General features: G+C 38.7%; 1 protein-coding gene across 2 annotated transcripts in view; it reads left to right on the top strand.

Moving 5' to 3' along the window:
• LOC139115320 (RYamide receptor-like) overlaps window positions 1-25,937 on the top strand; it is a 90,931-nt gene that overhangs the window by 48,668 nt on the left and 16,326 nt on the right. The window contains exon 3 of one of the 2 annotated variants that reach the window (XM_070677344.1): window positions 18,294-18,944. The gene's annotated coding sequence lies outside the window, so the exon portion shown is untranslated. Of the gene's footprint in view, window positions 1-18,173; window positions 18,945-25,937 lie in introns of those variants that run through there. The other variant, XM_070677342.1, reaches the window with a different exon arrangement.

Below are 25,937 nucleotides of genomic sequence, written 5' to 3' on the forward strand. Positions count from 1 at the left end.
AAGGTTTGACCTTTTTTAATGACTACACATTCCAATGAGATTAATTTGTTTAGGTCGAATCGAGGTTGACATCCTACAACCTTCAGACGAAATGCATGTATTTTGTTCGTAAGGTATGAAGAAATTGTTGAAACATGACTCGAAGGAGAGAGCGTATGAAAACTGCTAATAGTGGATCTTAATCGTTGCAAAATCTTTTCTGACATATTCTCACATTGGTAGGTCTTTAATCATATATCAAGTAGACTTTTGAGAGAATTCTTGTCGAAAATACGGCTTTTTAATATTAATTTTTAACGCAATACCTGTCCAGTCCAAACACAAAATAACTAGCTTCTGTTGGCGCCAGGATTTGATAGAAGCCAGGTAGAACCATTTCCAAATTGATCATCATATTTACAAGTGGTCGATCAAACTTTTCAGAACATAGAATGAGTAAAAAATATGCCCTCAGTCCGGCGCAGGGCGTCCCATTGAACATCCAGAAACCGTAAAAACCAGAATACGCCAAAACAACTGTAAAGATTGATCCTTCAGTTAATTCATAATACCACGACTTGCAGGAACCGAGAAATGTTTTAATGATCAACTTTAGTAATGGAAGGTACTTCAGTAATTTTTCAGATTAAACTCAGTACTCTATGTCGAATGTTATACTTCGACTCAAATATCTGTTAGAGTTAAGCGGCTACTGATGACCTCAGGAAAGTCTTGTAATTAGTATGTGAACTATTCTGTCCGCTGATCTCTTTTTGTGCCCATAAACTCAAAAAATATTATTCATTTCTTTATGATGTAAATACTTTCAAATCGGCCATTAGTCATTTACAAATGACTGCTATGGACAAAGGTTCACATAGTTGCGTTCTGAGGGCCCACAGAAGGAGAGAGTCTTGAATTGCGGGTTCCAAATTCTGATTTCATCGAAACATCCCTTTAACAAGTTTAGAAACCCTCTCACAAAGTGTTCAAAACACAAGAAAAGGGCGTGGTGCCGATGACGAAACATCTTCTTGAGAATTCTAATCCTCGGATGGCTCCATGTCCTTTTCCGCTCTGAAGAACAGCTGGATATTTTGCTAAACACAATTGTTTCAATCATGATAAACGGTCTATCTGCCGTGAGAGGGACCTTCACAGCTAATGAATCTTCAACACAGTCCAATATTGGAAATAATAGATACATTTATTCCAAAGGCCACGGAATCCGAGGGGAAATTAAACAGAACCAAACAGCGTATCGTCTTCTCAATTTCGAAACAAAATCTATTTGACCTTATAAATTTCCCCACGTACTGAGACAGACAATGCAATGAATTTCTGCCCGACCATAAAATTTTAACGAATCATGGCCGTAAGAGACTCCGGAGTTACACCGTTCTAACGTCACCGGAAATGAATAACAATGTTTTCCTCTAACAGACAAGAGAGGGAACTGAGATTGGAAAACCAGATTTTCACAACCATCGAGATGGACTGTTTGAAAATAATGATAGGGTTCATGAAAGTTTAATGAATGAACATTAAACGTTAAATTACGTCGATTTTTAATTGCGTGATCATTTTCCGTCTGCTGAGGTGACACGGTTTTCAACCCCTCAGGACGACGTCAACAGCGTCTCTGATTTATCCACAGGTTTGGATGACAAATGTGTTTACTTGAACGTGTATTTGTAATGTCAGAAGTCCTAAACAGTTGTAATACGATGTTTTCTATCGGGTTCGAACCCACACCGTACGGCACCCAGTCGCCTAGCGGAGAAGCCACAGACAAAACCGATCGGCAAAATCCCCACTCCCCAAAAAAGTGGTTCATTAATCGAGCTTAGTCGTTATAATTTTTCTGACTGCAACCCCTGCACACGCTATAGAGTGAATGCAACCACTTTACTATTTTAGTTCTCCAAACGACCAGTTAACAAATTTATGACGACTCGTAACATCAGTAACTCTAACAAAGTATAACACTGTTAGGATGGAATTTTATTTCAAAAACATTTTATAACACTAGGCTTTGTCGAGCAGCGATTAAAAATTGAAAGTTCCTTTATGAAAAGGAACTACAGCTGCAAGTTTTGATGTTGTTTTCACAAAGCACCCGTTTCCTGGTGTTCTCTGAAGTTAAAATATTATTAGTCTCAAACAAATGCAACGCTCTGTGCACAATAGAGCATGCCATTGATGACAAATGAATTCTTGCCCGGATCCAAATTGAGTATTCAACTATAAGTGGGCACGTCATACTTGCAGGCTATGGTGAAGAGTTGAAAACTAGGCCATCTTGGCATTTAATTTCGTTCAGTAAAAGAAACTATATTTACAAACATTGGACGACACTTGAAAATTTACGGCTGGTTGAAACAGTGAACAGCGTAATGGTATTAACGTCGGCCAGACAAAGCCTTATTTAAGATCGAGTCTTGACAAAGTGAGCTAAAGATTGATAGATTATTTGAATCCTCATTCACGTTGTATGACTAATTGCATCATTTGTCTTTTCTGAAAGTAGCGCATGAATGTCCGCCTCACCACTCCCTATGTATTACTTTGGATTCTTCCGCTTTGTTGCATTTATTCGTCCGCCATCTTAATGACACAGCCCGACGATGCTATCGCATTGAGTGTTCAAGACTAGAAGAGTTAATTTAAGAATCTCATCGATTAGTCTCACAGTCTATTGTTCTAGCAAGCTAATTAAAAACAATACACGCTAATCGCCGTACATCATGCATGATCTAGCCGTTAGCTTTTTTGAAAGTGGCGATCAATTGCTTCAATGCTCTCTCCCAATTTATATGCAATCGAAGTCTGCACTTTGATTTTTTTCAGTTCTAACAAATACATATTGCGTCATCTGGATCATTGCTTGCCGTCTAGCTCGGCGTTTTGTTGACTGTTTACGATAGTAAGGTCCACTGACATTTGTAACGAAAAGTTACTGTAACTATTATTCTTGTTCAATATTGTTGTCGTGTATCGATTTTTTGCTCAAAGCTACCTCTCAGGTTTATCCGAGGCCCTGGAGGGGCCGTACAAACCCCTGGAGGGACCTAACTCCTAGAGGGAATATTTGTTGCCATACTTGTGCAGTTACTCAGGCCCCTTTCCGTGTGAACACTTGGAATATTGAAAGCATCATCGTATCTAACAAGTTCCATTAGTCGCTTCATTCGTGGTCACAGCGTCAATTTGATGGTTTCCAATTCATCCATGTGTGAAAAAGACTCTGTGAGTACATAATCTACGTTTATTCGAAACGCTTTTAAATTAGCACCTTTGAAATTTATGTGAATTCCATCATAGCTACGTCATTATAGCTAAGACAAGACATACAGATCAAGAATTAGACATTTTTTATCGCTGTAGGATTTTCACGCAATTCTTCCCCTTTCCCTGAGCTGCTACCAGTAGTTGTAGTATACTTTCCCTGTCATCCTGTCCATGTAGGCCTTACTCTCGTCTGACATATCTTGTGATTATTTCTAATGTATAGCAATAACCTTGATTTCGAGTCACTTTAGAGAAACCGATATACATGTAGCTTATCAGTTTTCTTCTGCACCTCATGCTTTGCTTCTTGGATTATTTATCAGAGAGAGGAAAGTCACGACAAAGAAGGGGCGCATGGTAATGTCATAGGAAATATTGGTAAAGGGTTATTAAAGTTCTGGTTTTTTTCTGAAAATATGTGACCGACTCGCATTGCGCCATTCAAAACATTTATTTCGGTGAGCTAATGAAATTCTAAAACAACTGGGCTGGAAGGCAATGTCGTTGCATAACGATGACAATTTGCATGCATCAGAATTTCTGAAAAGTAAATAAGTGACCATGATATAGAATCGTTTCTCTGCTGAAACAGGTATTGTCAGGTATTTGGTAACTTAACGCAATACGCCTTTCACTAGCTGCATTGAACTCACTAGATCGTTGCTTTCGAACGCTCTTTCGTGATGACGGCAGACCAGGATAACCCGTGAGTTACGTGGCCATCATGCAAGCTTGTCTTAAAATTGTAATCGCGGGGATGCAGTAGGGTGTCGTAATGAGCATTAACAGTAAATAAATATTTTATTAACGTCTGCGAATTCAGATAATCAGTTTTATGGCTTGTCAATAAAGTGACATAAGAGTGGGGTCTATGAATAATAAATAGAATATCACAGCTTATCAATAATAAAAGATTACCGTCACTTCTTTCTAATCCAAAAATTGTCGATTGTCCTTGTCGCAAGGGGCCATGCTGGTATAACAACGACGTCCGGCTGGGTATCGCTAATCTGATACACGTCTGATGTCTGAGCTTTTGATCGATGCAGAACATAATTATATTATTATCAGAATTGTATGTGCGTACTAAATTCATTTGCCGTCATGCCATAATTGTCCTAAAAGACAAAGTTATTTATGTTATTAAAATGCTAGCGTAATAGCAGGCATAACGTGTATGCGTCACAAGTTACAAGAACTTTGAAGTATCCTTGCAGTCGATTACGCAACAAACTATTTATTGGAGGACCTTTGTTAGCTTGCGAGTTAAACTTCATAATGGTCTTTCTTCCGGAAACTAAATCTCTTCTAAATATGTCGAGTCCAATCAGCCGTATTTTCGAATGGCGTGCATTCTGATATCATTGTGCGTTTTTAAGGTACGTTTTCTATTCGCCACTCCAGTTATCGCGTCGACATGCATAATGTACAACTTTGACAACACAGTTTCTGCGTGTGTGAATTACCCGGCCATTTTATTGCTTACAACTATTGCTTGTCTATAGACTGGATTACAGTTAACAGCAACATCATTGCGTACTCAGTAGACGAAGCTTCATGCCTCGTAGTTCATTACACTTTAGGGGCAGTTAAAAGGCAGAATTTCGCCTATGGGACACCTATTCAGACTCTCAAACCGTTACTTTAGTTCTTGGTCCACAGTGACTGCTTATTGAGTAACTATGGGTTATTCAATTTAATTTGCCGTTACAGTTACCCTTTGACTGCTGTAATTTTTCCCACCAAAATTTTAGTATAATATTTTACCAAATTTTGTGAATTTTTCTGTGTTTTTTTCATAATTTTGAACCAAATGGATATCACATTTCATCGGCTACAGTTTTTAATCAAAATTTTAGCAAAAGTCAGTACATTTTATAAAGGTGACAAAATAAACTTTGGCGCTCAAAGGGTCAGGGATGGTGGTCACTTTTCATTACAAGAGTCAGTAAATATTGGGTAACTTGTTCCTCTAATACAACATTTTGCCACGATGACCTCTGATTTTTATTCTTGATTTAGAAAAGGGATGATTTAAACCTTCCTCACTCAAAATTTGCGGGAAAGTTTTAAGTCTTCCAATTTCGAGACGCGCACTAAAATAAGAAAGTTTACTCGTTTTATAGAATATAAATAATAAAAAAAATAAAAATATATTGATTGTCCCTGTAATTTGTGTTTACAATGAAGCGTTGATTACAATCTCTACTCATGAAGAGTTACGATCTTAGGTAAAATTCTTGAAGGATGGGCGATAGCCTACTGGTACATAATATAATGTTCAATGTATGAAGTGACATATTAGGAGAAACTATGCCATAAGGTCTACACGTTGAGACCGCACAATGCGTAAATCCGTCACCTAACTCAGAATTTTAATCTTTAATGAGAGGCAATGTTTGCACATTTTACGGATATTCACCATGGATACCTCTATAGCACGTTAATTCGCTTTGATGTTTACTGTGCCTTCGTGGTCCATTATTTATTCATAAAAAGAAACCTGTCCATCTGAACCGTTGCCTGAATCAACCATCTGGCTCTGCCATTCTCGTTTTCAATATCATGCACTGGTCTGACCTTTCCAATCCGGAGATGAAGCTGAATTAAAGTACGCTTAATGTAAACTATACGTTTATCGATGAAAACACTTGATTGTTGGCATTGAATTTCATCACAGTACCCCATGCAGCAGTGTAAAAACATCCGCAAAAAACCAAAAAAACAAACAGGTTAAACAAAAGAATTAATGTGTAAAATGATTTTAGTTTCTATTTTGCCAGCCAGATCTGTCGCCTAGGATATTTACACAGAACCGTACGGGTTTATGACTGTCGTGTGACATGTGATAACAATAACACATTAAATGAGAAATAAAATATTACCACTCGCTAATGTATGAAAATTCTTTTTTGAAGCGCTATTTAGGAGTCGATATTAAAAATTAACGCTGTCAAAATCTGACCATCAACAATTTCTGGAATCATGTACAGGTATAGCTCGCACAACTATAATGGCACACAGCGTATGTACAGACCGCTTCCGTGTTTGCGACTCAACTTTATCAACCAGAGTTTCATTGTCTACTCACTAAATCAAGTGTGTTAAATACCCAGTATTCTGTATGGTCATGTCCACTGCATATGTCAACCATTTTTGTTGTCGTCAACAAATATGTGAAGTTTGGCGATGATGTTATTTTGCAAAGATTATGAATTAAGGCCAAACATGCACAGGTTGTGTTCACAAGTCGAATTATCAAGCTAAAATAGAAACTGCAGTCGATTTGCGATTTTTAAAAAATAATTTATAACGTTAAAGGGAAACAGTCGTCTGAACTGCGCCTGTGCGATTTTCTTGTTTTACAAGCGATGTATTTCGATATCTAGATGCACCTTATCATCATAGCTGCAACATTTAAATTATACGATGTAGATTATGACAGACATGTTTTAACTTTCATCAATCACCATCGTACCTTGGATACAGTGTTTACATTGGTCGTATGGGTCTCATACAACATTTGAGCGCAGTTCCGACGACTGTATCCCTTTGAACTTAAATGTGCTTTGAATTTGGCATAACGTTAAATTAACTACTATCACAGGCGATGTCAACGGAGAGAGTAGTAGGAGGGATAAACATTTTATCTATTTCGTGGCCGTATATATTCAATAAGTAAAACGTTGCCCACTCTCCTAACAGGTAGAGGCGATTGTGGCACTGTCAAAAGTACAGTCCTCATAAGGTAACAACCTTTTGAAGCAATTACTATGACTACAAACGCGCCGTTTGCACTTCTGAATTCATGCACTGGTGTCGACAAAGTGGCGAAGAAAGCACGGTTCGAAGCGAGACGACGGCTGCTCGTCCACCGGGTGGCTTTTTACAGAATTTGACATATTCGGCATGTGAGTCACGATCTTCCAACACGTTCAGGAGCTGTTCGCTGGGCGTTGAGATTTTGTGAATGTCGCTCGGAGGATCACATTAGCCCCTTTCACATCATTTATAATTCATTGGAGGGATTTTTCACAGGATTTATAGATATGAATGCTCCATGATGCGCAGTTTGATGGCCGGAATTACAAGTCGTAATCAATATTTAATTGATATCCACGCTGGACACTTTGAGCTGCGCAAGTGGTGAAATACGACGTGATACAGGAGTCTGCATCGAATTCATAATCTAACGGCTGAACCGAGAGACTCACAAATCATTGTCAAAACAATATTCTTTCAAAGCCTTCTGTCACGTCTGTAAAGCATTGCAAATTTCACATGCAGAGAGCTTTCTCTGATTGTCTTTGCTTCATGGCCCTTTCTTGATTCAAAGAATAAATTTGTAATGCTTAGCTATCGTTACCTTCCTTCAAGAAGTTTGAAATTTCAACATTGGAATGCATTACGATTTGATGTTTTGGGGTTTATTTAGAACTGTATTGTCTTAACTTTCGTTTGTTGACGAAACAATCATTTCCTTAATTTGGTATGATATTGCGCCCTTTTTACATCATAAATACATCCGCCTGTGACAGCCGATTCGTCATGCCATACACATAGATATTTCACCAGCAAAGTACTTTCTGGTCGATAACAAAAGACTGAGGGCCATTTGTCCCGTTATCCATGGACGCCATGAAAAGTACAGAAGGACAACGAAGTTAATCATGTGGACGATTTAATGCGTTACAAAAAAACAATAGAGCGAGTCACTGATATCCTGATGGTCTCGCTTGAGCTTTTAAAGCGCCGACATCGGATTGGAAACGTCAGGAAACATGTCTTCTGTTTATGGTGAGGTATTCATGAGTAAACAAACGTTAGCTATTATGTTAATCACGAATACACCATTATAAAAACTTACCTGGTAGATAGTCACATCATGTTCTTTCGGTAAACAGTATGTGAATTCAGGTACACTGTTTTACGGCTTGTCAAGAGCAGGCAGAGGGCCATGTTCAAGTACAAGAAGATGAGTGGCGCAATACTAGATGGTATCATTAATAGATATGTAGAAGATATTTATTATGGGACAGTGTTGGGAATACGTGTCACTGTTATACACCTGTCCCGAACGTAATGTGACGCAAATAAGAATAGTCTAAAATCATGACTCTTTGCAATTATTCGTGGAAAATGTGGCAAGACTGGTAAAGTTGATTCCTTTTAAATACAGGCAGTGTGGCAGTGTTTGTTTACAGGAGAATAGACAATCTTTCTGATTTTTGGGGGTTTAAGCCGTACTTTATACAGAAATCAATGAGACAGTGGGGGCCGCTTGCTTTCGCTTTTCTTATGACAGTCTATTGATAGCGACAGTGACAGTGCAGTTAATGTAAACGATCACTGTGTAATGCAGATTTTATGAACTGTAAGGGATGCGAGACACCATGTTAACTAACTGAAAGCAATCTCAAATTCATAAATCAATAAATTTGTTCGCCTACCATCGATTACTGAGAAATTGAAAATAAACTACAAGCATGAGGTTCAAGGCCTTGACATCCATAAATCACTTACTTGTGGCATGTCGGCTGCGGAATGCACTCGCAGACCGCACTTGCATGTCCATTTATATTTGATAAGATTAAATAGAGTCACATAGTAGTAGTTTTAACCAGATTCTGCGGTGCTAGTAATCACTGAGACATGCATCACCCGGACACGCATGACTCAATTTCTTCCCAGGAATGAACTGCAATGAATGAACTACGGCCTGCCAACTGCAAAACTTCCGGAGCGACTTGTCATATGGCTACAGGGTGGCCACATTGCACACTGTACCTCTTGTGCGCAATGCATGCCGGTCTTCTCACTGAAAATAGAAAAATAATTACATACGTAATACAAACTACCTAAAATAGGAATGAGTAGTGATCGCGCCATGGTAGCTCGTTCTCTCTCAGCAATCACAAACTATATGAATCTCTTTATCAGATTCAGGAATACATATAAGGACGATAAACATTAAAAAGCCTTGTAGGGGGCCTACTGACATAATGCTGACATAATTATTTTGCGAAGATATCATGTCATTACATGTATTTGAATTTGACGAGAAACATACATATATTAACAAATTAACATACAGTTAGGGCGACATTTTTTCTGTGTGTTTCTCATCTCCTGATCGACCGTAAATTTCAGCTCCGACATGAAAAAAAAACTTTTTTATTTGCGCCGCCTCTGAGGCGATCATACTAGCAACAGCACCACCATCATCAAATTGTGAGATTGCAGCGATTCAGACTGAAAGGACAGAGAGCACAGAACACTGAACTGAAAGACAAGAAATTGCAGTGACTAAATGGACAGAACATGGAACTGAAACAAATGCAGATTTTTTTTGGGGGGGTACCTTTTTTTTTTTTTTTTTTTGACCGATCGCCCTGCCTGAGTATTCCTCTGGAGATGAGAAACAAAAAAATAAAAGGGTCACCATTATTAACATACAGTTAAGTTATTAATATACAATTATTAAGTAGTACAGTATTAACTGGCAACATATGGCTCTTTTACAAATCCTACTCTTTTGCCAACCATCTGGCTGGCCGTTATGTTTTAATGCTACAAATTTGTCGTATTAAAACATACCTCTCGCTCGGTTTTATGTGCTTTTCATAAAAAAGTGTTTGTAGGATTATAGAATTTAAAGTGCCGGTGAGCGAGAGGGTAAACTCAGACGAGACACGAAAACATGTTTACGGTCCGCTATATCTACTTCCAATATGTATTGGGTCCTCTTTGAATTCCATTCTATCTTTACCTGGTGCACGTGTTCGGCTAAGGCCATTTAAAGAAAATTCTTTGTTTGCCGTCTTGGAGTTTTGAAAACCTAACAGACAACCAGGGAAAAAGACAAACACAGACAAAAAAACACAAGTTTATTAACATAAGCTCACTTTTTATTTGGTTAATGTTGGAAGTATAATATTTTTTATTTGCAATAGTGTTAACATTGTGTTTGTTTTCTTAATTTTCTCTGAAAACCTGTCAGCACGCGGACGGCAAACAAAGAATATAATTTAAAGCGCCTAAGCGGCAAAAAGCGCCGATCGCGTCCGCTCGAACAGAAGTGTCGTGTGTTAATCGTGGATTTCGTATATCATGTAAACTTTTCGGTGAAAATAACTCCTTAAAACCTCCCACCAGTCTATTTCAAAGGATATGAAGATTGGCAAGAGAGCATTCCATGGGCTCTGTAAAACCTACAACGACACAAAATCTTATTACGTCACATTCAGCACTGAACGAGGGCTATTTTTGGTACACGCTAGGGAGCAAGACTGAGATTGGGTGACAAGTTTGTCATGACGCGTTTCACATATTCAGTAAAAATAGCCAACCAATCATTAATCATCGGCTGTTATGAGACTCAAGTGACGTCATTAGTACGGACCTTTGAGCGCTTCTTCAAATTAAAACCAACCATTTCTCTGCGATTTTAGCGCGAGACAATATTTTAATCAAAATGAAGAGCTGCAACACCTAAGACAATAAGATGTGTTATTTCTCATCTGAGCACTTGCTATATTCGAGCAACAAGCGCACACTACACTACGCCATCGGTGAGGAAGAAAAATACCACAAACTTACCGATAAACATCGGTAAGGTTTCTATTCTAGGCTAAGTTTTTGATATATTCTCATTTCCTCTACCCTGAGACAACATAATAGAAATATATTCATAATAGCGATGGTTATCAAACGAAATTGCTGAACCACTGCAGTATTAGACAGATGTTTATGGTTTTAAACGTCGCTATCATCGAAAATGCTTGCAATTTAACTTTATACCGCCTGTTTTTAGTTCACTCCTACGGGATTTAAAACCGAAAGAAAACTTAGAAAGCCTCGACAAACGTGTATTCATATGAATTGGTTCATTCTATACTGTCCTAGTATGACCAATGCCTACGACATGAATAAGCAAAAAACGATTCAAAGCTAGCGATTCGCGATGGTTTTTTTATTAAAATTGGATACACAGAACTATTTATCATTCGCTAACTGTATAATTCCCTTCAAGATAATGATAATATTAGGCCAAATAAAAACTATATGTATTTCCCCGGTAATCAAAGCGAACTTAGAAAAATCCATCGACCCTAGACATGTTCTTCTCATTTCCATAAAAAAATCGTTTCGAGTAAATTTTCCAAATCTGGCCGTATGTTATCGGTCTCAGTCAATAAAAGAGAAAAATTCCTCCGACCTGCGTACCCTTACTTTCGTAGTAATGTAACTTGAAACACAGGTACGTTTTTATTTTGCCTTACAATAATTGTTACTTGACATTCCAAACGACATGTGCTAACCAAATTTCTGCGTTTGCTCAAATCGTTGTCATGGCAACTGCGGGTTTTGATTAGTGCATATGGCCTGAAGGAGAAGAAAGTTTCCCGCGCGACTGATGCAAAGCAAATAAGCAAACAGAGAATGCACCTGCCAGTCTCGGCACCGTTACACAAAATATCACGAATATAGTCGTGCAGCCTCTCTCAAAACTGGGATTATCAAATGATGGCGTGTAATCACACCGACGATTGTATCCAAGACAGTCACGATATAAAGAGAGGTGGGGAACAAACCAATTAAATATGTCTCCATTCGTTATCTTTGATATATCCTCGAGGCAGACCGTTAACTTGATAAGAACTGTCTGTGATTCCATTCAGTGGCATTATTACAGCAGTACTCATGATCAGTAAACCAGTAAGTCAGTGCAGTTCCATTGCCCGCTTTCTTTCATCTTAATTAAATCATATCGCTGATTTTTGATGACGCTATCAGAAACGCCGGTTGGATTTCGTTTCAACAACATAATTTCGTAAATGAATCTTTACAAGTTATAATTAATCTCTTTTTGTCCTGTTTGTTTGTTTTGCTTTTTAAGTCATCATCCTTTATAAAGACTTCAGACTTTAAAAAGGAAATCCATAGTTCTTTGCGCATGCGTAAACATCTTACTTGTACAAGTTAATTTATTTGTCCATAGATGACACCGTTTTCTATTCAGCCATCCATTTGCGATCTTGAAAAGTGAACCTTACAGGTTGATTCATACCTATAAAGGGTTTCTCCGGCTATCTTGCTCGAAACTTTTCCTTTCTCGTCGTCTGATGCTTGCATCTCCTGATGTTTCTTAGTAAGGGAAATGAAACAATTCATGGAGTATTTTAGTTCACAGGAAGAGACCATGATTGACGAAAACATACATACCTACATTTCCACCTTCCTACATACCTACCTACCTACCTATACCTACGTATACCTACCTATACCTACCTACCTACCTACCTACCTACCTACCTTCCTACCTACAAATAACATACATACATACATACATACATACATACATACATACATACATACATACATACATACATACATACATACATACATACATACATACATACATACATACATACATGCATACATACCTACCTACCTACCTACCTACCTACCTACCTACCTACCTACCTACCTACCTACCTACCTACCTACATACATACATACATACATACATACATACATACATACATACATACATACATACATACATACATACATACATACATACATACATACATACATACATACATACATACATACATACATACATACATACATACATACATACATACATACATACATACATACATACATATACATTTGCAAAAAAATATTCAGGTACAGTGTATAAAAACAACGTAGGCCTAACTATACTAACCTACTGGTCATGTTCTTTATTCAGAACACATTTCCTTCATATTCTGCGAAAGCACTCCTAGTCACTCTTGCATGACGAATTGATGTCATTCTGGTTTGAACAGTTTTAGCACCTCTTCATGACTCGCCTGTTCCGTACTGTATAGGTTTGTTATCCATGACTCACACCGTGAATTTCAATACCATCCGATCCCTTGTCTCCTCATCTATTCATTGCTCTCCCTGCTAACAATGCAAGTCATGGCGGAAGCTAATGAAACTAAAAATCATTGCCAAGTGACAATGAAAAGCGTGTCCTTAATTATCGAGCAAATGGACACATCTTTTCATAAAACTTATACATATAACCTCATTATTCGGTCTTTATGAAATCGATTGCCCCACCTTTATCAACTTTAGACGCCGGCGCCCTAGGTCGATAAACGCATGGAGCTTCTGAACGTAAATCATCAAAATATGGCTCGGTTGGGAAAGAGAATTTCCCCGTCTCCAGTCACGGAAAGGATTAATGTCGTCCCCGACAGAGATGTTATTTCTAATTATCAAACCTATGAAAGTATCTACATTTTAATTGAGTGGTGTATATCTTTTGTCTGTATGTCTGTCTCTCTGTCTGTCCGTCCGCCTGCCCGTCCGTCCGTCTGTCTGTCTGTCTTTCTGTATGTATGTATGTATGTATGTATGTATGTATGTATGTATGTATGTATGTATGTATGTATGTATGTATGTATGTATGTATATAGTATGTATGTATGTATGTATGTATGTATGTATGTATGTATGTATGTATGTATGTATGTATGTATGTATGTATGTATGTATGTATGTATGTATGTATGTATGTATGTTGTGTAGAATTATATTTGTTGTATATAATGTGCTGTGTTAACTTAGCTAATATCTAAACTGTTATCAGTATATATTTTTCGGAGATGAATAAAATTATGAAATTGTTTTATAGCACAGGAATAAGAATGAAAACTTACAGATCCCGATCCCGTGATGCAATTAAATCAGATGATTCCAAGAACTGTGACGGCTCAAAAGTCGTCGTAAACTTGACGTCTTGGAATATGGATTGTTTTTTTAAGGCATGTTTCATCTGTAGATTTTGATGGTTATATGGTTTCGTCGACGTCAGTGGTTTTAGTATGACGACGTGCGAATGCAAGGAAAAATAGCACTTTCTATGTAGAGTATCTGATTACTTGAAATACCAAACAGGCTACGGAGGTATTTCTTGAAGAAACTCATTACAGGTCTGCTTTACACTTCATGAATCCACTAATGAGACATGATATGTATACGCCTTGGAAGTTTTTTCATCGAGAGTGCTTTCCGATCAATTGGGCCCACGACAGTCTTATCTGAGGTTAAATTTGAGTGTTGCTGCGTTTTGGCAAACATCAAAGGAATAATACCGACTTTTGTATGTGCACGGTTGCGAATTTGCATGTGAAACAACTTGAGCTGATTTGGCATGCAGACGAAATCGATGTAGTTTGCCTCGAGCAAACTTCAAATTGGCGAATAGTTTCCCCACAAGTAACAGACACATGTATTAAAGGCCAAATTGGCTGCAAATGTTGTAGTATTTTCTTGATTTTACTTATAAACTAAATATAGCTAACATAAACGTACTTACTGAGAGACGTTTATGGGTTTTCCTTGGAACGGTTGGCGTTTGCTGCACATGCGAGCTGGATCAATTTAAGGAAATATGCGTCTCTAAAGTGAAAGACTTAAACTTTTGCTCAAACTTTCCTCATGGAATATTTCAACCATTCTATTCCAAAATCAAGACTAGAAATCGGGGGAGGGGGTCAAAGTGCAAATTCTGGTACAAGAGATACGAATTACCCAAGATTTACCAATATTTGTAATTCAAAATGGCCAACATCTCTGTGGTGTTTCTATGGAGATAAATAAAATTTTCGATTTTCGAAAAACTAAGACAGTAAAAAGTTTCCTTAAACCAAGAGCTTCAAAATGAGCCCCCACAAGTGGTATATCAGAAAATAATTGTCGAAATTTGAGAGTCCGAATATCTGTCCCCGAGGCGCGTTCTACCTTTCCGAACAAACTAACAGCCACGGTACGCAAAAAGGTTGATCATGGTGCACATTAAGATATCATTCTCTAATTGTTTTCTTCGTTCGGCGTAGGAAAATTACGAGTGACTTAATGACCACGTCATTACGTGTCGAAGACGAGTGGTGACACGATCATTTCGTCACCAGTATTTCCCCAGCGGATAGTTCAGTTCGCGATTAACCTTTGGAATTTAAGATCCAATACAATTCTACCTGTCCGCGAAACTAACTGCCTAATTGGATTTGTTAAAGGAACATGTAAACATTTTACCAGTACCAATGTATCGACAACTTTGTACGTCTCTCTCATCAGACGCCATCTCGAATTTTGTTCCCAAGTTTGGTCTGCTCAGTAAAAGTACTTGATTGTGAAACCGGAAAGGGTCCAGAAGCAATTTATAAAACATCTTTGCTACCGATCCTCACAACCATATTCTAATGAAATGTACAACCACCTTTGTAAAAAATTTCAGCTGCCCACATTGGAGAGCAGACGGGCATTTTTAGATACTACATTCTTGTAAAAAATTGTAAACTCTAATTACAACATATCGATGTACTTGTACAAATTAATTTTCATACTCCTCCTATATCTCTGCGTCGTACACTTCTTTTTAGACCTGCTTCTTATCGTATGAATATTTTACAATTTTCTTGTTTATCGTAGAGCCAAAACATTTCTTGTTTTTCTTTGTCATTTTTATCTTTTACTTTTTCTTATGAGCCTGTAACCGGGGCAACCTATTCGTTAATAAATAAATAAATAATAAATAAATAAATAAGTAAATAAATAAAGAAATCTGGCATCAAGAACCCGTGAGATCAGGATTAAATCGAGACATTATTGAAAGATAATCTGTCACATTTGTGTTTATTTGAATGTCAAATTATTCATTACAGGTCTCACCGCGCCCCTTTCTGACGTACATTGACCATAGACTGCAGTATTTGCAAGGGTGTATTGCCATGACAACAACTATTGTCGATGTAGTTTGTAAACGATGTACATACCAGCCGCTAAGTACCTTCCTCACAAATATCTACCGTTATCATATACCCATGACCGTATCCGTGTCTCCTCTGACGCGTCATGACGTGGAACGTAAAACATCAGTCTGATACGGCACGTTATACGTCATCAATTGTTGTTTATTTCCGATTTTGATGTGATGTTCATCTTGCATTTAAATCAAAATAATCCATCTTTTTCACTTCAATCAAAATTTACCAATATAAAACGAAACATATTACTAGTACATATGAATTTAACGTTTCTTTATTTCAGATCTAAAGAGAGTTACAGGACAGGTTTTTGTAGAAAATTAAAAGTTGATGTTTACAATCTGTTGTATGTCGCGCTACTTCGTCGTTCCTGTTCACGTCAGCCATGTTTCAGCAAGAGTTATTAAAGTGAATTCAAACTTACAATATTGTCCGTGTAATAATTATCCACCAGAACACCGGGACGGTGACCAGAATAAGTAAATTGGCTCCATTCCTTTTCTGAACTGCGGTAAATTGCGCTGAAATAATCCTATACACTCGACAAGATGCGATCGACGACTTGATCAACTGTTGTAAACAAACATGTATCAATGCGCTCAGACCAGCAGCAGAATATAAAAACATAGTCCCTTCGAAAGACTAACAAAAACTAATAAAATTTCTTTATTTTTAGTTACCTTTTACATAAATATACGGTTATGGGCATATGATAAATCGGTTATCCCACGATATCAGCGCTTGGTTGGGACGTATTGCCACTCGTGAGGGTGCGCGCCGCATCACACTCGTCTTCGACTCGTGTGATGCGGCTCGCACCCTCACTCGTGGCAATACGTCCCAACCAAGCGCTGATATCGTGGGATAACCTCATATTATTTCTCAAAATAAGAAAAGTGAGCGTCAAAACGTTTTTTGATCTAGAGAAGTTTCCATCGCAACAGTTCCTGGTTTTTTTTTTAATTTGAAATTGACAATATTTAGATTCGCAATGTTACTGCTCAAGGGCTACTTTGGTAGCAAAGTAAGGTAGATTTCATCAGTCTTCATAGATAACGACAGCTAGTATGTCCATCTCACATTATTGCAATTACGAAGAGAGCCTTTCGACATATAAACACGATTTGAAACTAATTTGGGATAATTGGATCTTATAATGGTGTACATTTTTATAAAACTTTCAGGTGTCCTATAGCTAGAAGTTGCAATATTACAAATTGCCTATGAAAACAAGTACATTGCAAAAACTGAAAAATAGATGAGCTTACATTTGCTGATTAAACCAACATTAATACGATATCCTATTATCCCAAATTGGTTCCAATTGTGTAATAAGCAATTCACCTGCAGTGGTGACGTCGTCAATAGTGTTTTGGTCAAAGGTAGGTTAAATAGCTGACCTGCAAATCGGTTTCCATGTGGTAGAATCTGACATGAAGTCGTTCGTCCGTAACCGCCTGTAGGTCCTTGACTTTGTTGGATACACTGGTCAGAGAGCAGCCAGAACGTTTCGAGTGCTTTAGGACACTTTTTTAAGAAAAAAATAGCGACAGAAATATTTAATTTTTATCAACGTTTCATAATCATGAATTTATTATATTTTTACACTCTTCCTATGCTGATAACGCCCTATAGCCCTTTGGGTTTATTAGTTGAATATTTTTGACAGACAGAAGAGAACTCGGAGAATCCGTCAGAGTCAGGTTGTAAAGATGTTTTAAGCTACAGCTGTACAGCTGTGTCGCTGGTACGCCCGCGTTCGGGAATTACGCAAGCCGAGTTTCAACTTGAAAGCAGCAATGATACGCCGCGCTCTGCAAGGACTTTCAAGACGAAAGCGACACTGTCACTTCTTATTGTTCATTTGGTTCAAAGTCAATCTTTCAGATTCTCAAGTGAACCGAACAAAAAGTGTAGCGAAATTGTACGGTAAATAGGAACGATCTACTGCTGTGGGTGCCAGATGACGGGAAAAATTATATGCAGTCACGTGACTGTGATCGACATCATATCTCGCCACTTGGCGTCTCTTGTATGCGGGATTAATATACGCCTGTTGCCAGCGTTAGTCTCACTCCGGCTCAGTGAGCTACAGCGAGACGGTGCTCAAACTGTTGATCACGGTTCATGGGCACTCTGACAGCATGAACCGGTGAAAGTGAATTAACTCATCTCATTGATCATTTGTAACAGGAACTGCTTGCCACTCCTGAGAGAATTACAGTCGATGGGATAGGATTTCGTCAAGCGAAGACGAGACAGTGGACAGTAGCAACATCGTTCGAATCGGGCAAGCTGAGCTCAACCCTTTAAAACAGCAGGCGCACCGAACGTTGGCTCAATACAATTGGTAGCTCCTTGCGTCGTACTACTGCCACTCAGTGAGTGACAATGCAGTCGGCAGCGCCAGATTTGACAGTGGAATTCGGCGGCGAGGACAGCCAGGGAGCCGAGGCCATCGAAGAGTCCAGCAGCTACTCTTTCGGGATATATTTCAACTGTTGTTTGGCTAGCAATGGTACAAATATTGCCGCCGAGTGTGAAGGAGTGCCTTGCCAAAAAATATACACTATCGACCGCTTGGAAAAAGGCACAGAATTCATCCTCATGTTCTTCTTTTTCTTCGGACTCGTCCTCTCCCTAATCGGGAATGTGTCTGTGATGAGCGTGCTTACCTGCGGACGGCGGAAGAGGCGGAGAAGTTTCAACATCTTCCTGCTAAACCTTGCTCTCGCTGATTGGACGCTCGGAATTCTGTGTATGCCGTTTTTGTTCACCCAGATAATCATCTTTGAATGGATATTCGGACTCGGGATGTGCAAATTTGTGCCGTTTGCGAACAAGGTAGGTTGATCATTTCCCTTCTCAAAAAAGACCCCCCCCCCCCTTCTCCACCGGGAGAGATGTATGAAAACACACAGTATCTTCAGAGATTTACCATGTTCAAGGTGTGAGAAAAAAACTCGGAACAGAATCTTCAAGATATAAACGCATCTTTAGTGTCCATCTATTTTCAAAATGATTCATTTATGATGCAACTGAAATCTTCCAGCTGGTCGGATATGGTTCCTGACTTCGATGTTCATTTTCAAAAGTCGTATCTTGTTTGATAGAGATTTGAGGAAACAACGGCCATGTATCCAAGGCACCATAAAGACAACAGCAGTACAGAAGGACATAAAAAGAATTAATGTAACATATATTGTCTATTTTGTTGCGTGAAATCTGACTGAGTTATTATTTCAAATATGTTTCCGTAGGCGGTGTGATAGTGCTTCTCAAACGGTCTTTACATCTACTTGAAGTTGGCCGTAAGTGGTCTCTCCATCGTTAAAGCAAAGACCGCGCAATGCCAATGGTTAAACGACAAATTTGAACTGATTGACCGCAGCATGGCTTTCAGTGTCTTCACCTATTTCAATTGTCAATGCATTAATTTTGTACCGACGCACGCGGTACAATATCGTTACATTTTTCGCGCGAACAAAAAACACGCACACTCAGTCAGTGTTCAACGTGCGAGGGAAGTGCAGCTAATTCAGTAAATTCTCGATTGGATTCGAACTCACAACGTACGGCACCCAGTCACCTAGCAAAGACATTACAGTCAATCTCCATCCTAAAAAAGTGGTTCAACAACCGAGTGTATGATTTTCTGACTGCAACCCCTCTACACGGCTCTGTAGTTCATGAAGCACGCTCACGCTCGACCTTCATGCATGGCTCACAAACTTCATCAAAGCAGTGAGTACATCACTTACTGTAACTAGGCAAAAAAAAAACCGGCCTCGGGAACAATGTCAAGCTCAGTTAAGATAGAATGGGCTTAAGGGACAGATATTTGAACCCTCAAACTTTTTCAATTCTTTTCTGATCTACCACTTAGAGGGAGGGTCATTATAAAGCTCCTGCTGTAAGAAAACCTTACCGTCGTAGTTTTTAGAAAATCGAAAATTTTCTTTTTCTCCATAGAGTTAACACAGGGATGGCGGTCATTTTGAATTTCAAATATCGATAAAACTTGGGTAATTTGTTTCTCAAGTCCAAAAAATTGCACTGTGACCCCTGATTTTTATTCTTGAGTTTGATAGAGAATTGTCGAAGGAGTGCTTGAGGAAAAATTGAGCAAAACGTTTGTCTTTCACTTTGGAGGCGTGTACTACCTTAAGCGAAATATTGTGCCGAACAAATTAAACATCAAGTAAACGACAACAAACAATACATGTATACCACGATCAGGTTTTACCTCTCTGTTAAGCACCTTTCCTTTTTGGGAGTGAATAAATCATTTCATCTTTGCATGTTTTCCTGGGAACAGGAGCGAGTAACATCGAACATTGCCGCGACAGTCGAACATCCACTCATGTGTTTTGGGTTTCGCCTATTTATTTTTTGCGGAGTCATTTAACGTTAAAGTGTGAACAAAAAAGAAAATCAATGTGACCTTTGCTTGGTACATTTGCTTTATTTATTGGTAGGTCTACCCACGCAGCAATGAATGTTTGATTTTTTCCTCTAATAATTGAATTTAGTGTGACTCAGCAAAACCAAATGAACGAAAGCGAAATACATGAGCTGGTGCTGGTCTATGCAGATCGCAAATCTTGCGTGCTTTTTTATCATTCAAGTCAGTCGGTGTAGTCCCTGCTCTAGCTGTGTTGCATCAGCGATGATGCAAAGCCTTTTACCAGAGAGTAATGCGCAGATGGTCCCGGACCCCGGCTCGCTGGATTTTCATAACAAACTTGCGATGGTTTCCCGCTCAGAACGGTTCCGCCTCAAATGCATTATCTAAAACGTTAACTCAGAACAGATTGTTAGTTAAAATATTGCCTTCAAATGATTCTGCCCTATGACTTCTAACCCACACTGCAGTTTCTTGTTTCGTCAGTTCATCTGTATAATTTCAAGAATATAAAGTAATCATGTTGATTAAGGGCTTGTTCATATTTGCATCGATCATATAGTAAGTTATTGACATTCATAATGTCATGAATATTTCATCAACAGCATCACACATATCAACAATGACATATGATTTCGAGGCAAATTAGATTACGCAGTAAGCTTAAATTACTAAAAGGGTTTAGTGATAAATTTTATTTCACAAACAGTGTAAAGCCGCTACCGATCACTTTCTCTTTAATGGAAGAGGGCGCGGTTGCACGCACGGATTAAAACTCCGGGCAAGCAAGTCGAAGCGTTTGAGATTAAACTCCTTCGGTGGATAATTTCGCGAATTATTTCTAGTATTTTACTATTCAAATGAATCTATTCGGTAATCTGAATAATGTGTCACACCTGCACGGGCGCCAGGTGTCGAATAACACGCTTATTTGGAAAGACGATCACCAGACGGACACTTGTCCTTTGATCGCAGTATCTCTCAAAGGATTCGTTTTCAGTTTGTCTGACGATCATGAAATAATCTGCTGAAGACTGAGAGAACTTTCGCGGAGGTGAGGCATTGCGCCAACTTTTCACATGCTTCGTCGGTACTCTTCATTTCAACTTTTGGCAAAACCAGATTTCATTTATCAGCGATAGCAACGCTTGGGCACGACCAAACTTCAAGCGGACAGGAATGAAGGGGTCGTATGGAGCACGTCACTTTGCTGAGATAGCAACTCCACAATTTCTGTAATAGCATTGCAACGACGGAATATTGCTTTGTGACCATCACGTTCATAGCGACATTAAAAATTATCCTTGCCGTTGTCGAATAGGAATCGGCTCCCGATATCAATCACCAAGTATGTTGACAGTAGTCATTTTATATAGGATAAAACCTGAACAAGCTCACAGAATTATCCTACTGACAAAGCTTAAGTCAAATAAGATTTGTCACCAGGCGGAAACTTGACGAATATCTTCCCGTTAATTCTGCATTCTCATGTGACGCTATCAATCGCACGAAAGCCTGTTTACCTTGTCGAGCAGACCCTGCTTGTAGGTGATTTATTGTTGCATACAAAATGGATCGGATGATTTTCTTTACAGAAAGGACTGCAAACGCGTGTAAGTCTATTAATCCGATGCCATTATTCTTCATTTAAGCCCTGCTGTGTTGACGAGATTTGATTGTGTGACGAAAATATGGTGGCAGGCGTCAGATTTATCTGAAGAGCAATGATTTCGTATGTGCCTATCGAGTAAACAAGAAGAATAGAGGCCATTTCGAATTGTGATTGTTGGCTATGTGCTTCTCTGCAGCACAAATACGAACTGACTGTTAGCGAAGAACCTCTATCGATTTTCCCATAATGGCAGTGTTCAATTTGAAATTTGCAAATGACACTGTTTTTGATCATGTACATTATTCCTGCCCTCGTGAATTGTCATAAGGCCCGTCATGTCACAGCTCGTAAGTTCTGGCACAGAGTTTGATCGTTGGGACATCTAAGTTAAACATCGATGACTGAAGCGAGGGTTCAAGAAACAAACGGCATTAATTGCCTCTATAACAAGCTACTGATACGCATTGTCGGTGACGTAAGTGCTTCCATCCTGTTATTACGGTAAATTAGATGTCAATATAACGGTAGTTATTCATTCAAACCTCATTGTCTTGTAATCTCTCTCGGATTAAGTCTTGTTGTATCGATGGTTACTGTAGGTTTCCTGATCAAAAAGCCCCATGCAGTGTTGAAGGATTTCGTTAATGAGGTACAAATACAATCTCAACCATCTCCCTTCGTCCCACCCTCCTTCCCCCCCCTCTCTCTCTCTCTCTCTCTCTCTCTCTCTCTCTCTCTCTCTCTCTCTCTCTCTCTCTCTCTCTCTCTCTCATATCTAATGCGCCAGGAATTTTAGAAATACTTTTGTGCGATGAAAAGCGACCATGATTACTTTACAAAAGCTGTGAGACACTGGGACATGAATTGCGGTGAAAGTAAAACAAGATAGTCGCTAGCTTCTTTATAAAAAATCCGTCCCTCGGCTGAGAGCGCAGTGCAGTATATTTTGAATTCAAAATGTCAGAGTTTTCTTGCATGGTTGTCCTGAAGGGACTCAAGAGTAAACCATGACAATATCTACGTATCCACGCTTACAAACCAGCGATACTCTGCCAATATTACATGTGTATGCTTCGTTACGGCCTTTATTGGCAGATTCAGGCTAATTGCAAATGACGATGTCTCTTCAAGGTGACAAACATTTTTGCCCCATCCGTGTTCTGTTTCCTAGATTTTAAGCTGATGAAAGCTGTAAAGAAACAATGGACTGACACATTAGCATTAACAAGAGAGTGCTAATTGAACTGTGTTGGCCTTAATGAGTTTGTAATTGAAAACACACCATTGTCAGTTTCGTTCACCAAAACCGTGGCGTCTACTCCCAAAACAGCGTTACAGAGATGTTTCAAAGATCTCGATCAATTGGGTGTGATATCGCACTCGAAAACGTGGTCTCTTCCACAGCGACGCTCGGTTAGCTAAGTAGCCCCATTGATAATCCTTGTACCGGATACCCTATTGAAAGCCCTCTGACTGCTCCGACGTCACGACATGACCTTTCGCGAGAAATAATTGTGGACTTATTATAATTTCGAAATTAAAACACCTGATGTAGTGACCCAGTAGGTGCGATGGCATTGGACATTTGTAATATCAGCAAATGTCATTTCCCCATGAATACACTGTGACCTCATATCACATTTCATTGTTTCATTAGTGTTTAAAATATCTGCCTCAGGCAAAATTCTCCCGAGAGATTATAGTCTATACGTTACATTTCTTGAAACTTGTTGCGGTGATGTTCTCTCTCTCTCTCTCTCTCTCTCTCTCTCTCTCTCTCTCTCTCTCTCTCTCTCTCTCTCTCTCTCTCTCTGTTTCCATAAAATATGTCCCGTCGCTTGTAAAGAAAGGCGGGTGTTAGGACTAGTCTTTTGGACTTTTAAAATTTTCACAATCACATCGCTAGAGGGATGTTCGAAAGATGTGCAATTTTATTCGCCCTGTAAGATTTGACATACTATCCCTGACTTGTTTATATTTCTCTCAGCATGTATATGTATTTCATTTTTCTCTCAAATTTGTTCTTTTTCACCCACTGTCAAATCTTGTTAGTAAGGGATTGTTTGGTAATGCATCTGCGACTGGTCCCGTTACGTGTTCTGTGTTTCAGAATACATGGATTACGCAAACAAGCGGGAACTTGAGGCAAGCTCAAAAGCGTACAGTTATATAAGATTAGTTTTGGTTTTCCAGGGTTTAAATAGTTTTTCATCAAAGTTCACCAACCGATTCGCTACCATTATATTATCCAAACCCTCGATATTTGTTTGTTAAAAATCCGTTAAGGTTTTATGGTAATTTCACCAAAGAAGACCTACTGCACGGTAATGTTTCCAGGGTGACCGTATCGTGAATGATAATACGCTGGTGCCATCAACTATTCGCCCGAGTGCTCCAATTGACGCAGCTGCATTATAAGCACTACACAACCTGTAATGTAATGCACAAGTGTTTACAATATTTCACATATTAGATCTATTGTGGTGGAAGTTATGTAAGCTTACCCTATGGTTTTGCATAATCAATGTAATTAAAACAGTGAGGGTTCTATATATATTGACATGGTAGGGGCACTTACTAAGTATAGCAGGTATATTCAGTTTACCTGTTGCCTATTTCGTACTTATTCACAATATCAAAATATTTCCCTCTTGACTTCATCTAATCTTCTTGGTGAAAGTCTCCCCCAAGGCGCATGTATCACTAAGCTGTGAAAACGTGGCGATGAATGTCAACGATGCCCGCCGGCTGTTTACGATTAACTCACGCGTGATGAGACGCTCATGGCATTTGCAGTCTTCGTCAAAAGCCTGAACATTTCGCACCTTTCTCTTTTTTATCTACGACACGTCTTAGAGTCATCCAGGAAAAAAGTATTTCTATTTAATGAAGTTATTTCAGTGGAAGGCCATTTGTTTTTGAGGTTCCTTGGCGAACGTTGTATTCGTGTTCAGAAAACTTGAAAGAAGAAAGAGAATTTAGCTGTCAAGGTCTGTGCGCTGTTCTCCAATTTTATTTTCGACCCCAGCAAATGTAATTTTGCGGCTGAAATTGCCTAGATTAATCGTCTTTTTTTGCCTGCCTTGCTTCCCACGCTGAACGCGTCTCCAATCAAATCAACGTTTGATACACGGAGCCGTTATTGTGTGGGGAACAACATATTATGTTTTCATTATGCAAAAGTTATTAGCGAAGAGCGAGGGTCATCAAACTAATTGACTGTAGTCGGACAGCAAACCTTCAGTGACGATAGCAATTTGGCATAAATGCATATTCGATCATCCCAAAGACTTTCGTCAGCAGGATGGCGTGTGATACGACTGTTTTCTTAATTTTTATTCATATGTTAATTTATATATACATGATATGTAAAATTATAATGTCTATTTACATAAAACCATAGTTTTTAAATATGTGTACCGTGAATACGTACATGGTAAACTTCAGCTGCGTTCGGAATGTTTGAAATATGCACTTGTCTCATACTTGTAATATTTTACGCCAAATGTCTGTACAAGTGGTAGAAAACATAGAAGTCGAGCAATTCATCTTCTTCATAATCCTCCACTTGCCAGGTGTTAATTGCAAAAGTAATTTGTCTGTGGTACTAGGTAATGGATGCTGATGAATAATGGATCCCACAGGGACACATTGATATAGCGGAAACAAAGTAGGTTATGACCTCGCATATATGTTATAACTTGTACATACAAACATGCTCTTCAAACGGTGTTAAATTCAAACGTTCACTTTGCAGATCATTGTCCCGCCTATAAGTCACCATGAACGTCGCTGAATACTGTGTTTTTATTGCCTAAAC

The sequence above is a fragment of the Ptychodera flava genome, chromosome 17 (assembly GCF_041260155.1).
Source record: "Ptychodera flava strain L36383 chromosome 17, AS_Pfla_20210202, whole genome shotgun sequence".
Taxonomy (NCBI): domain Eukaryota; kingdom Metazoa; phylum Hemichordata; class Enteropneusta; family Ptychoderidae; genus Ptychodera; species Ptychodera flava.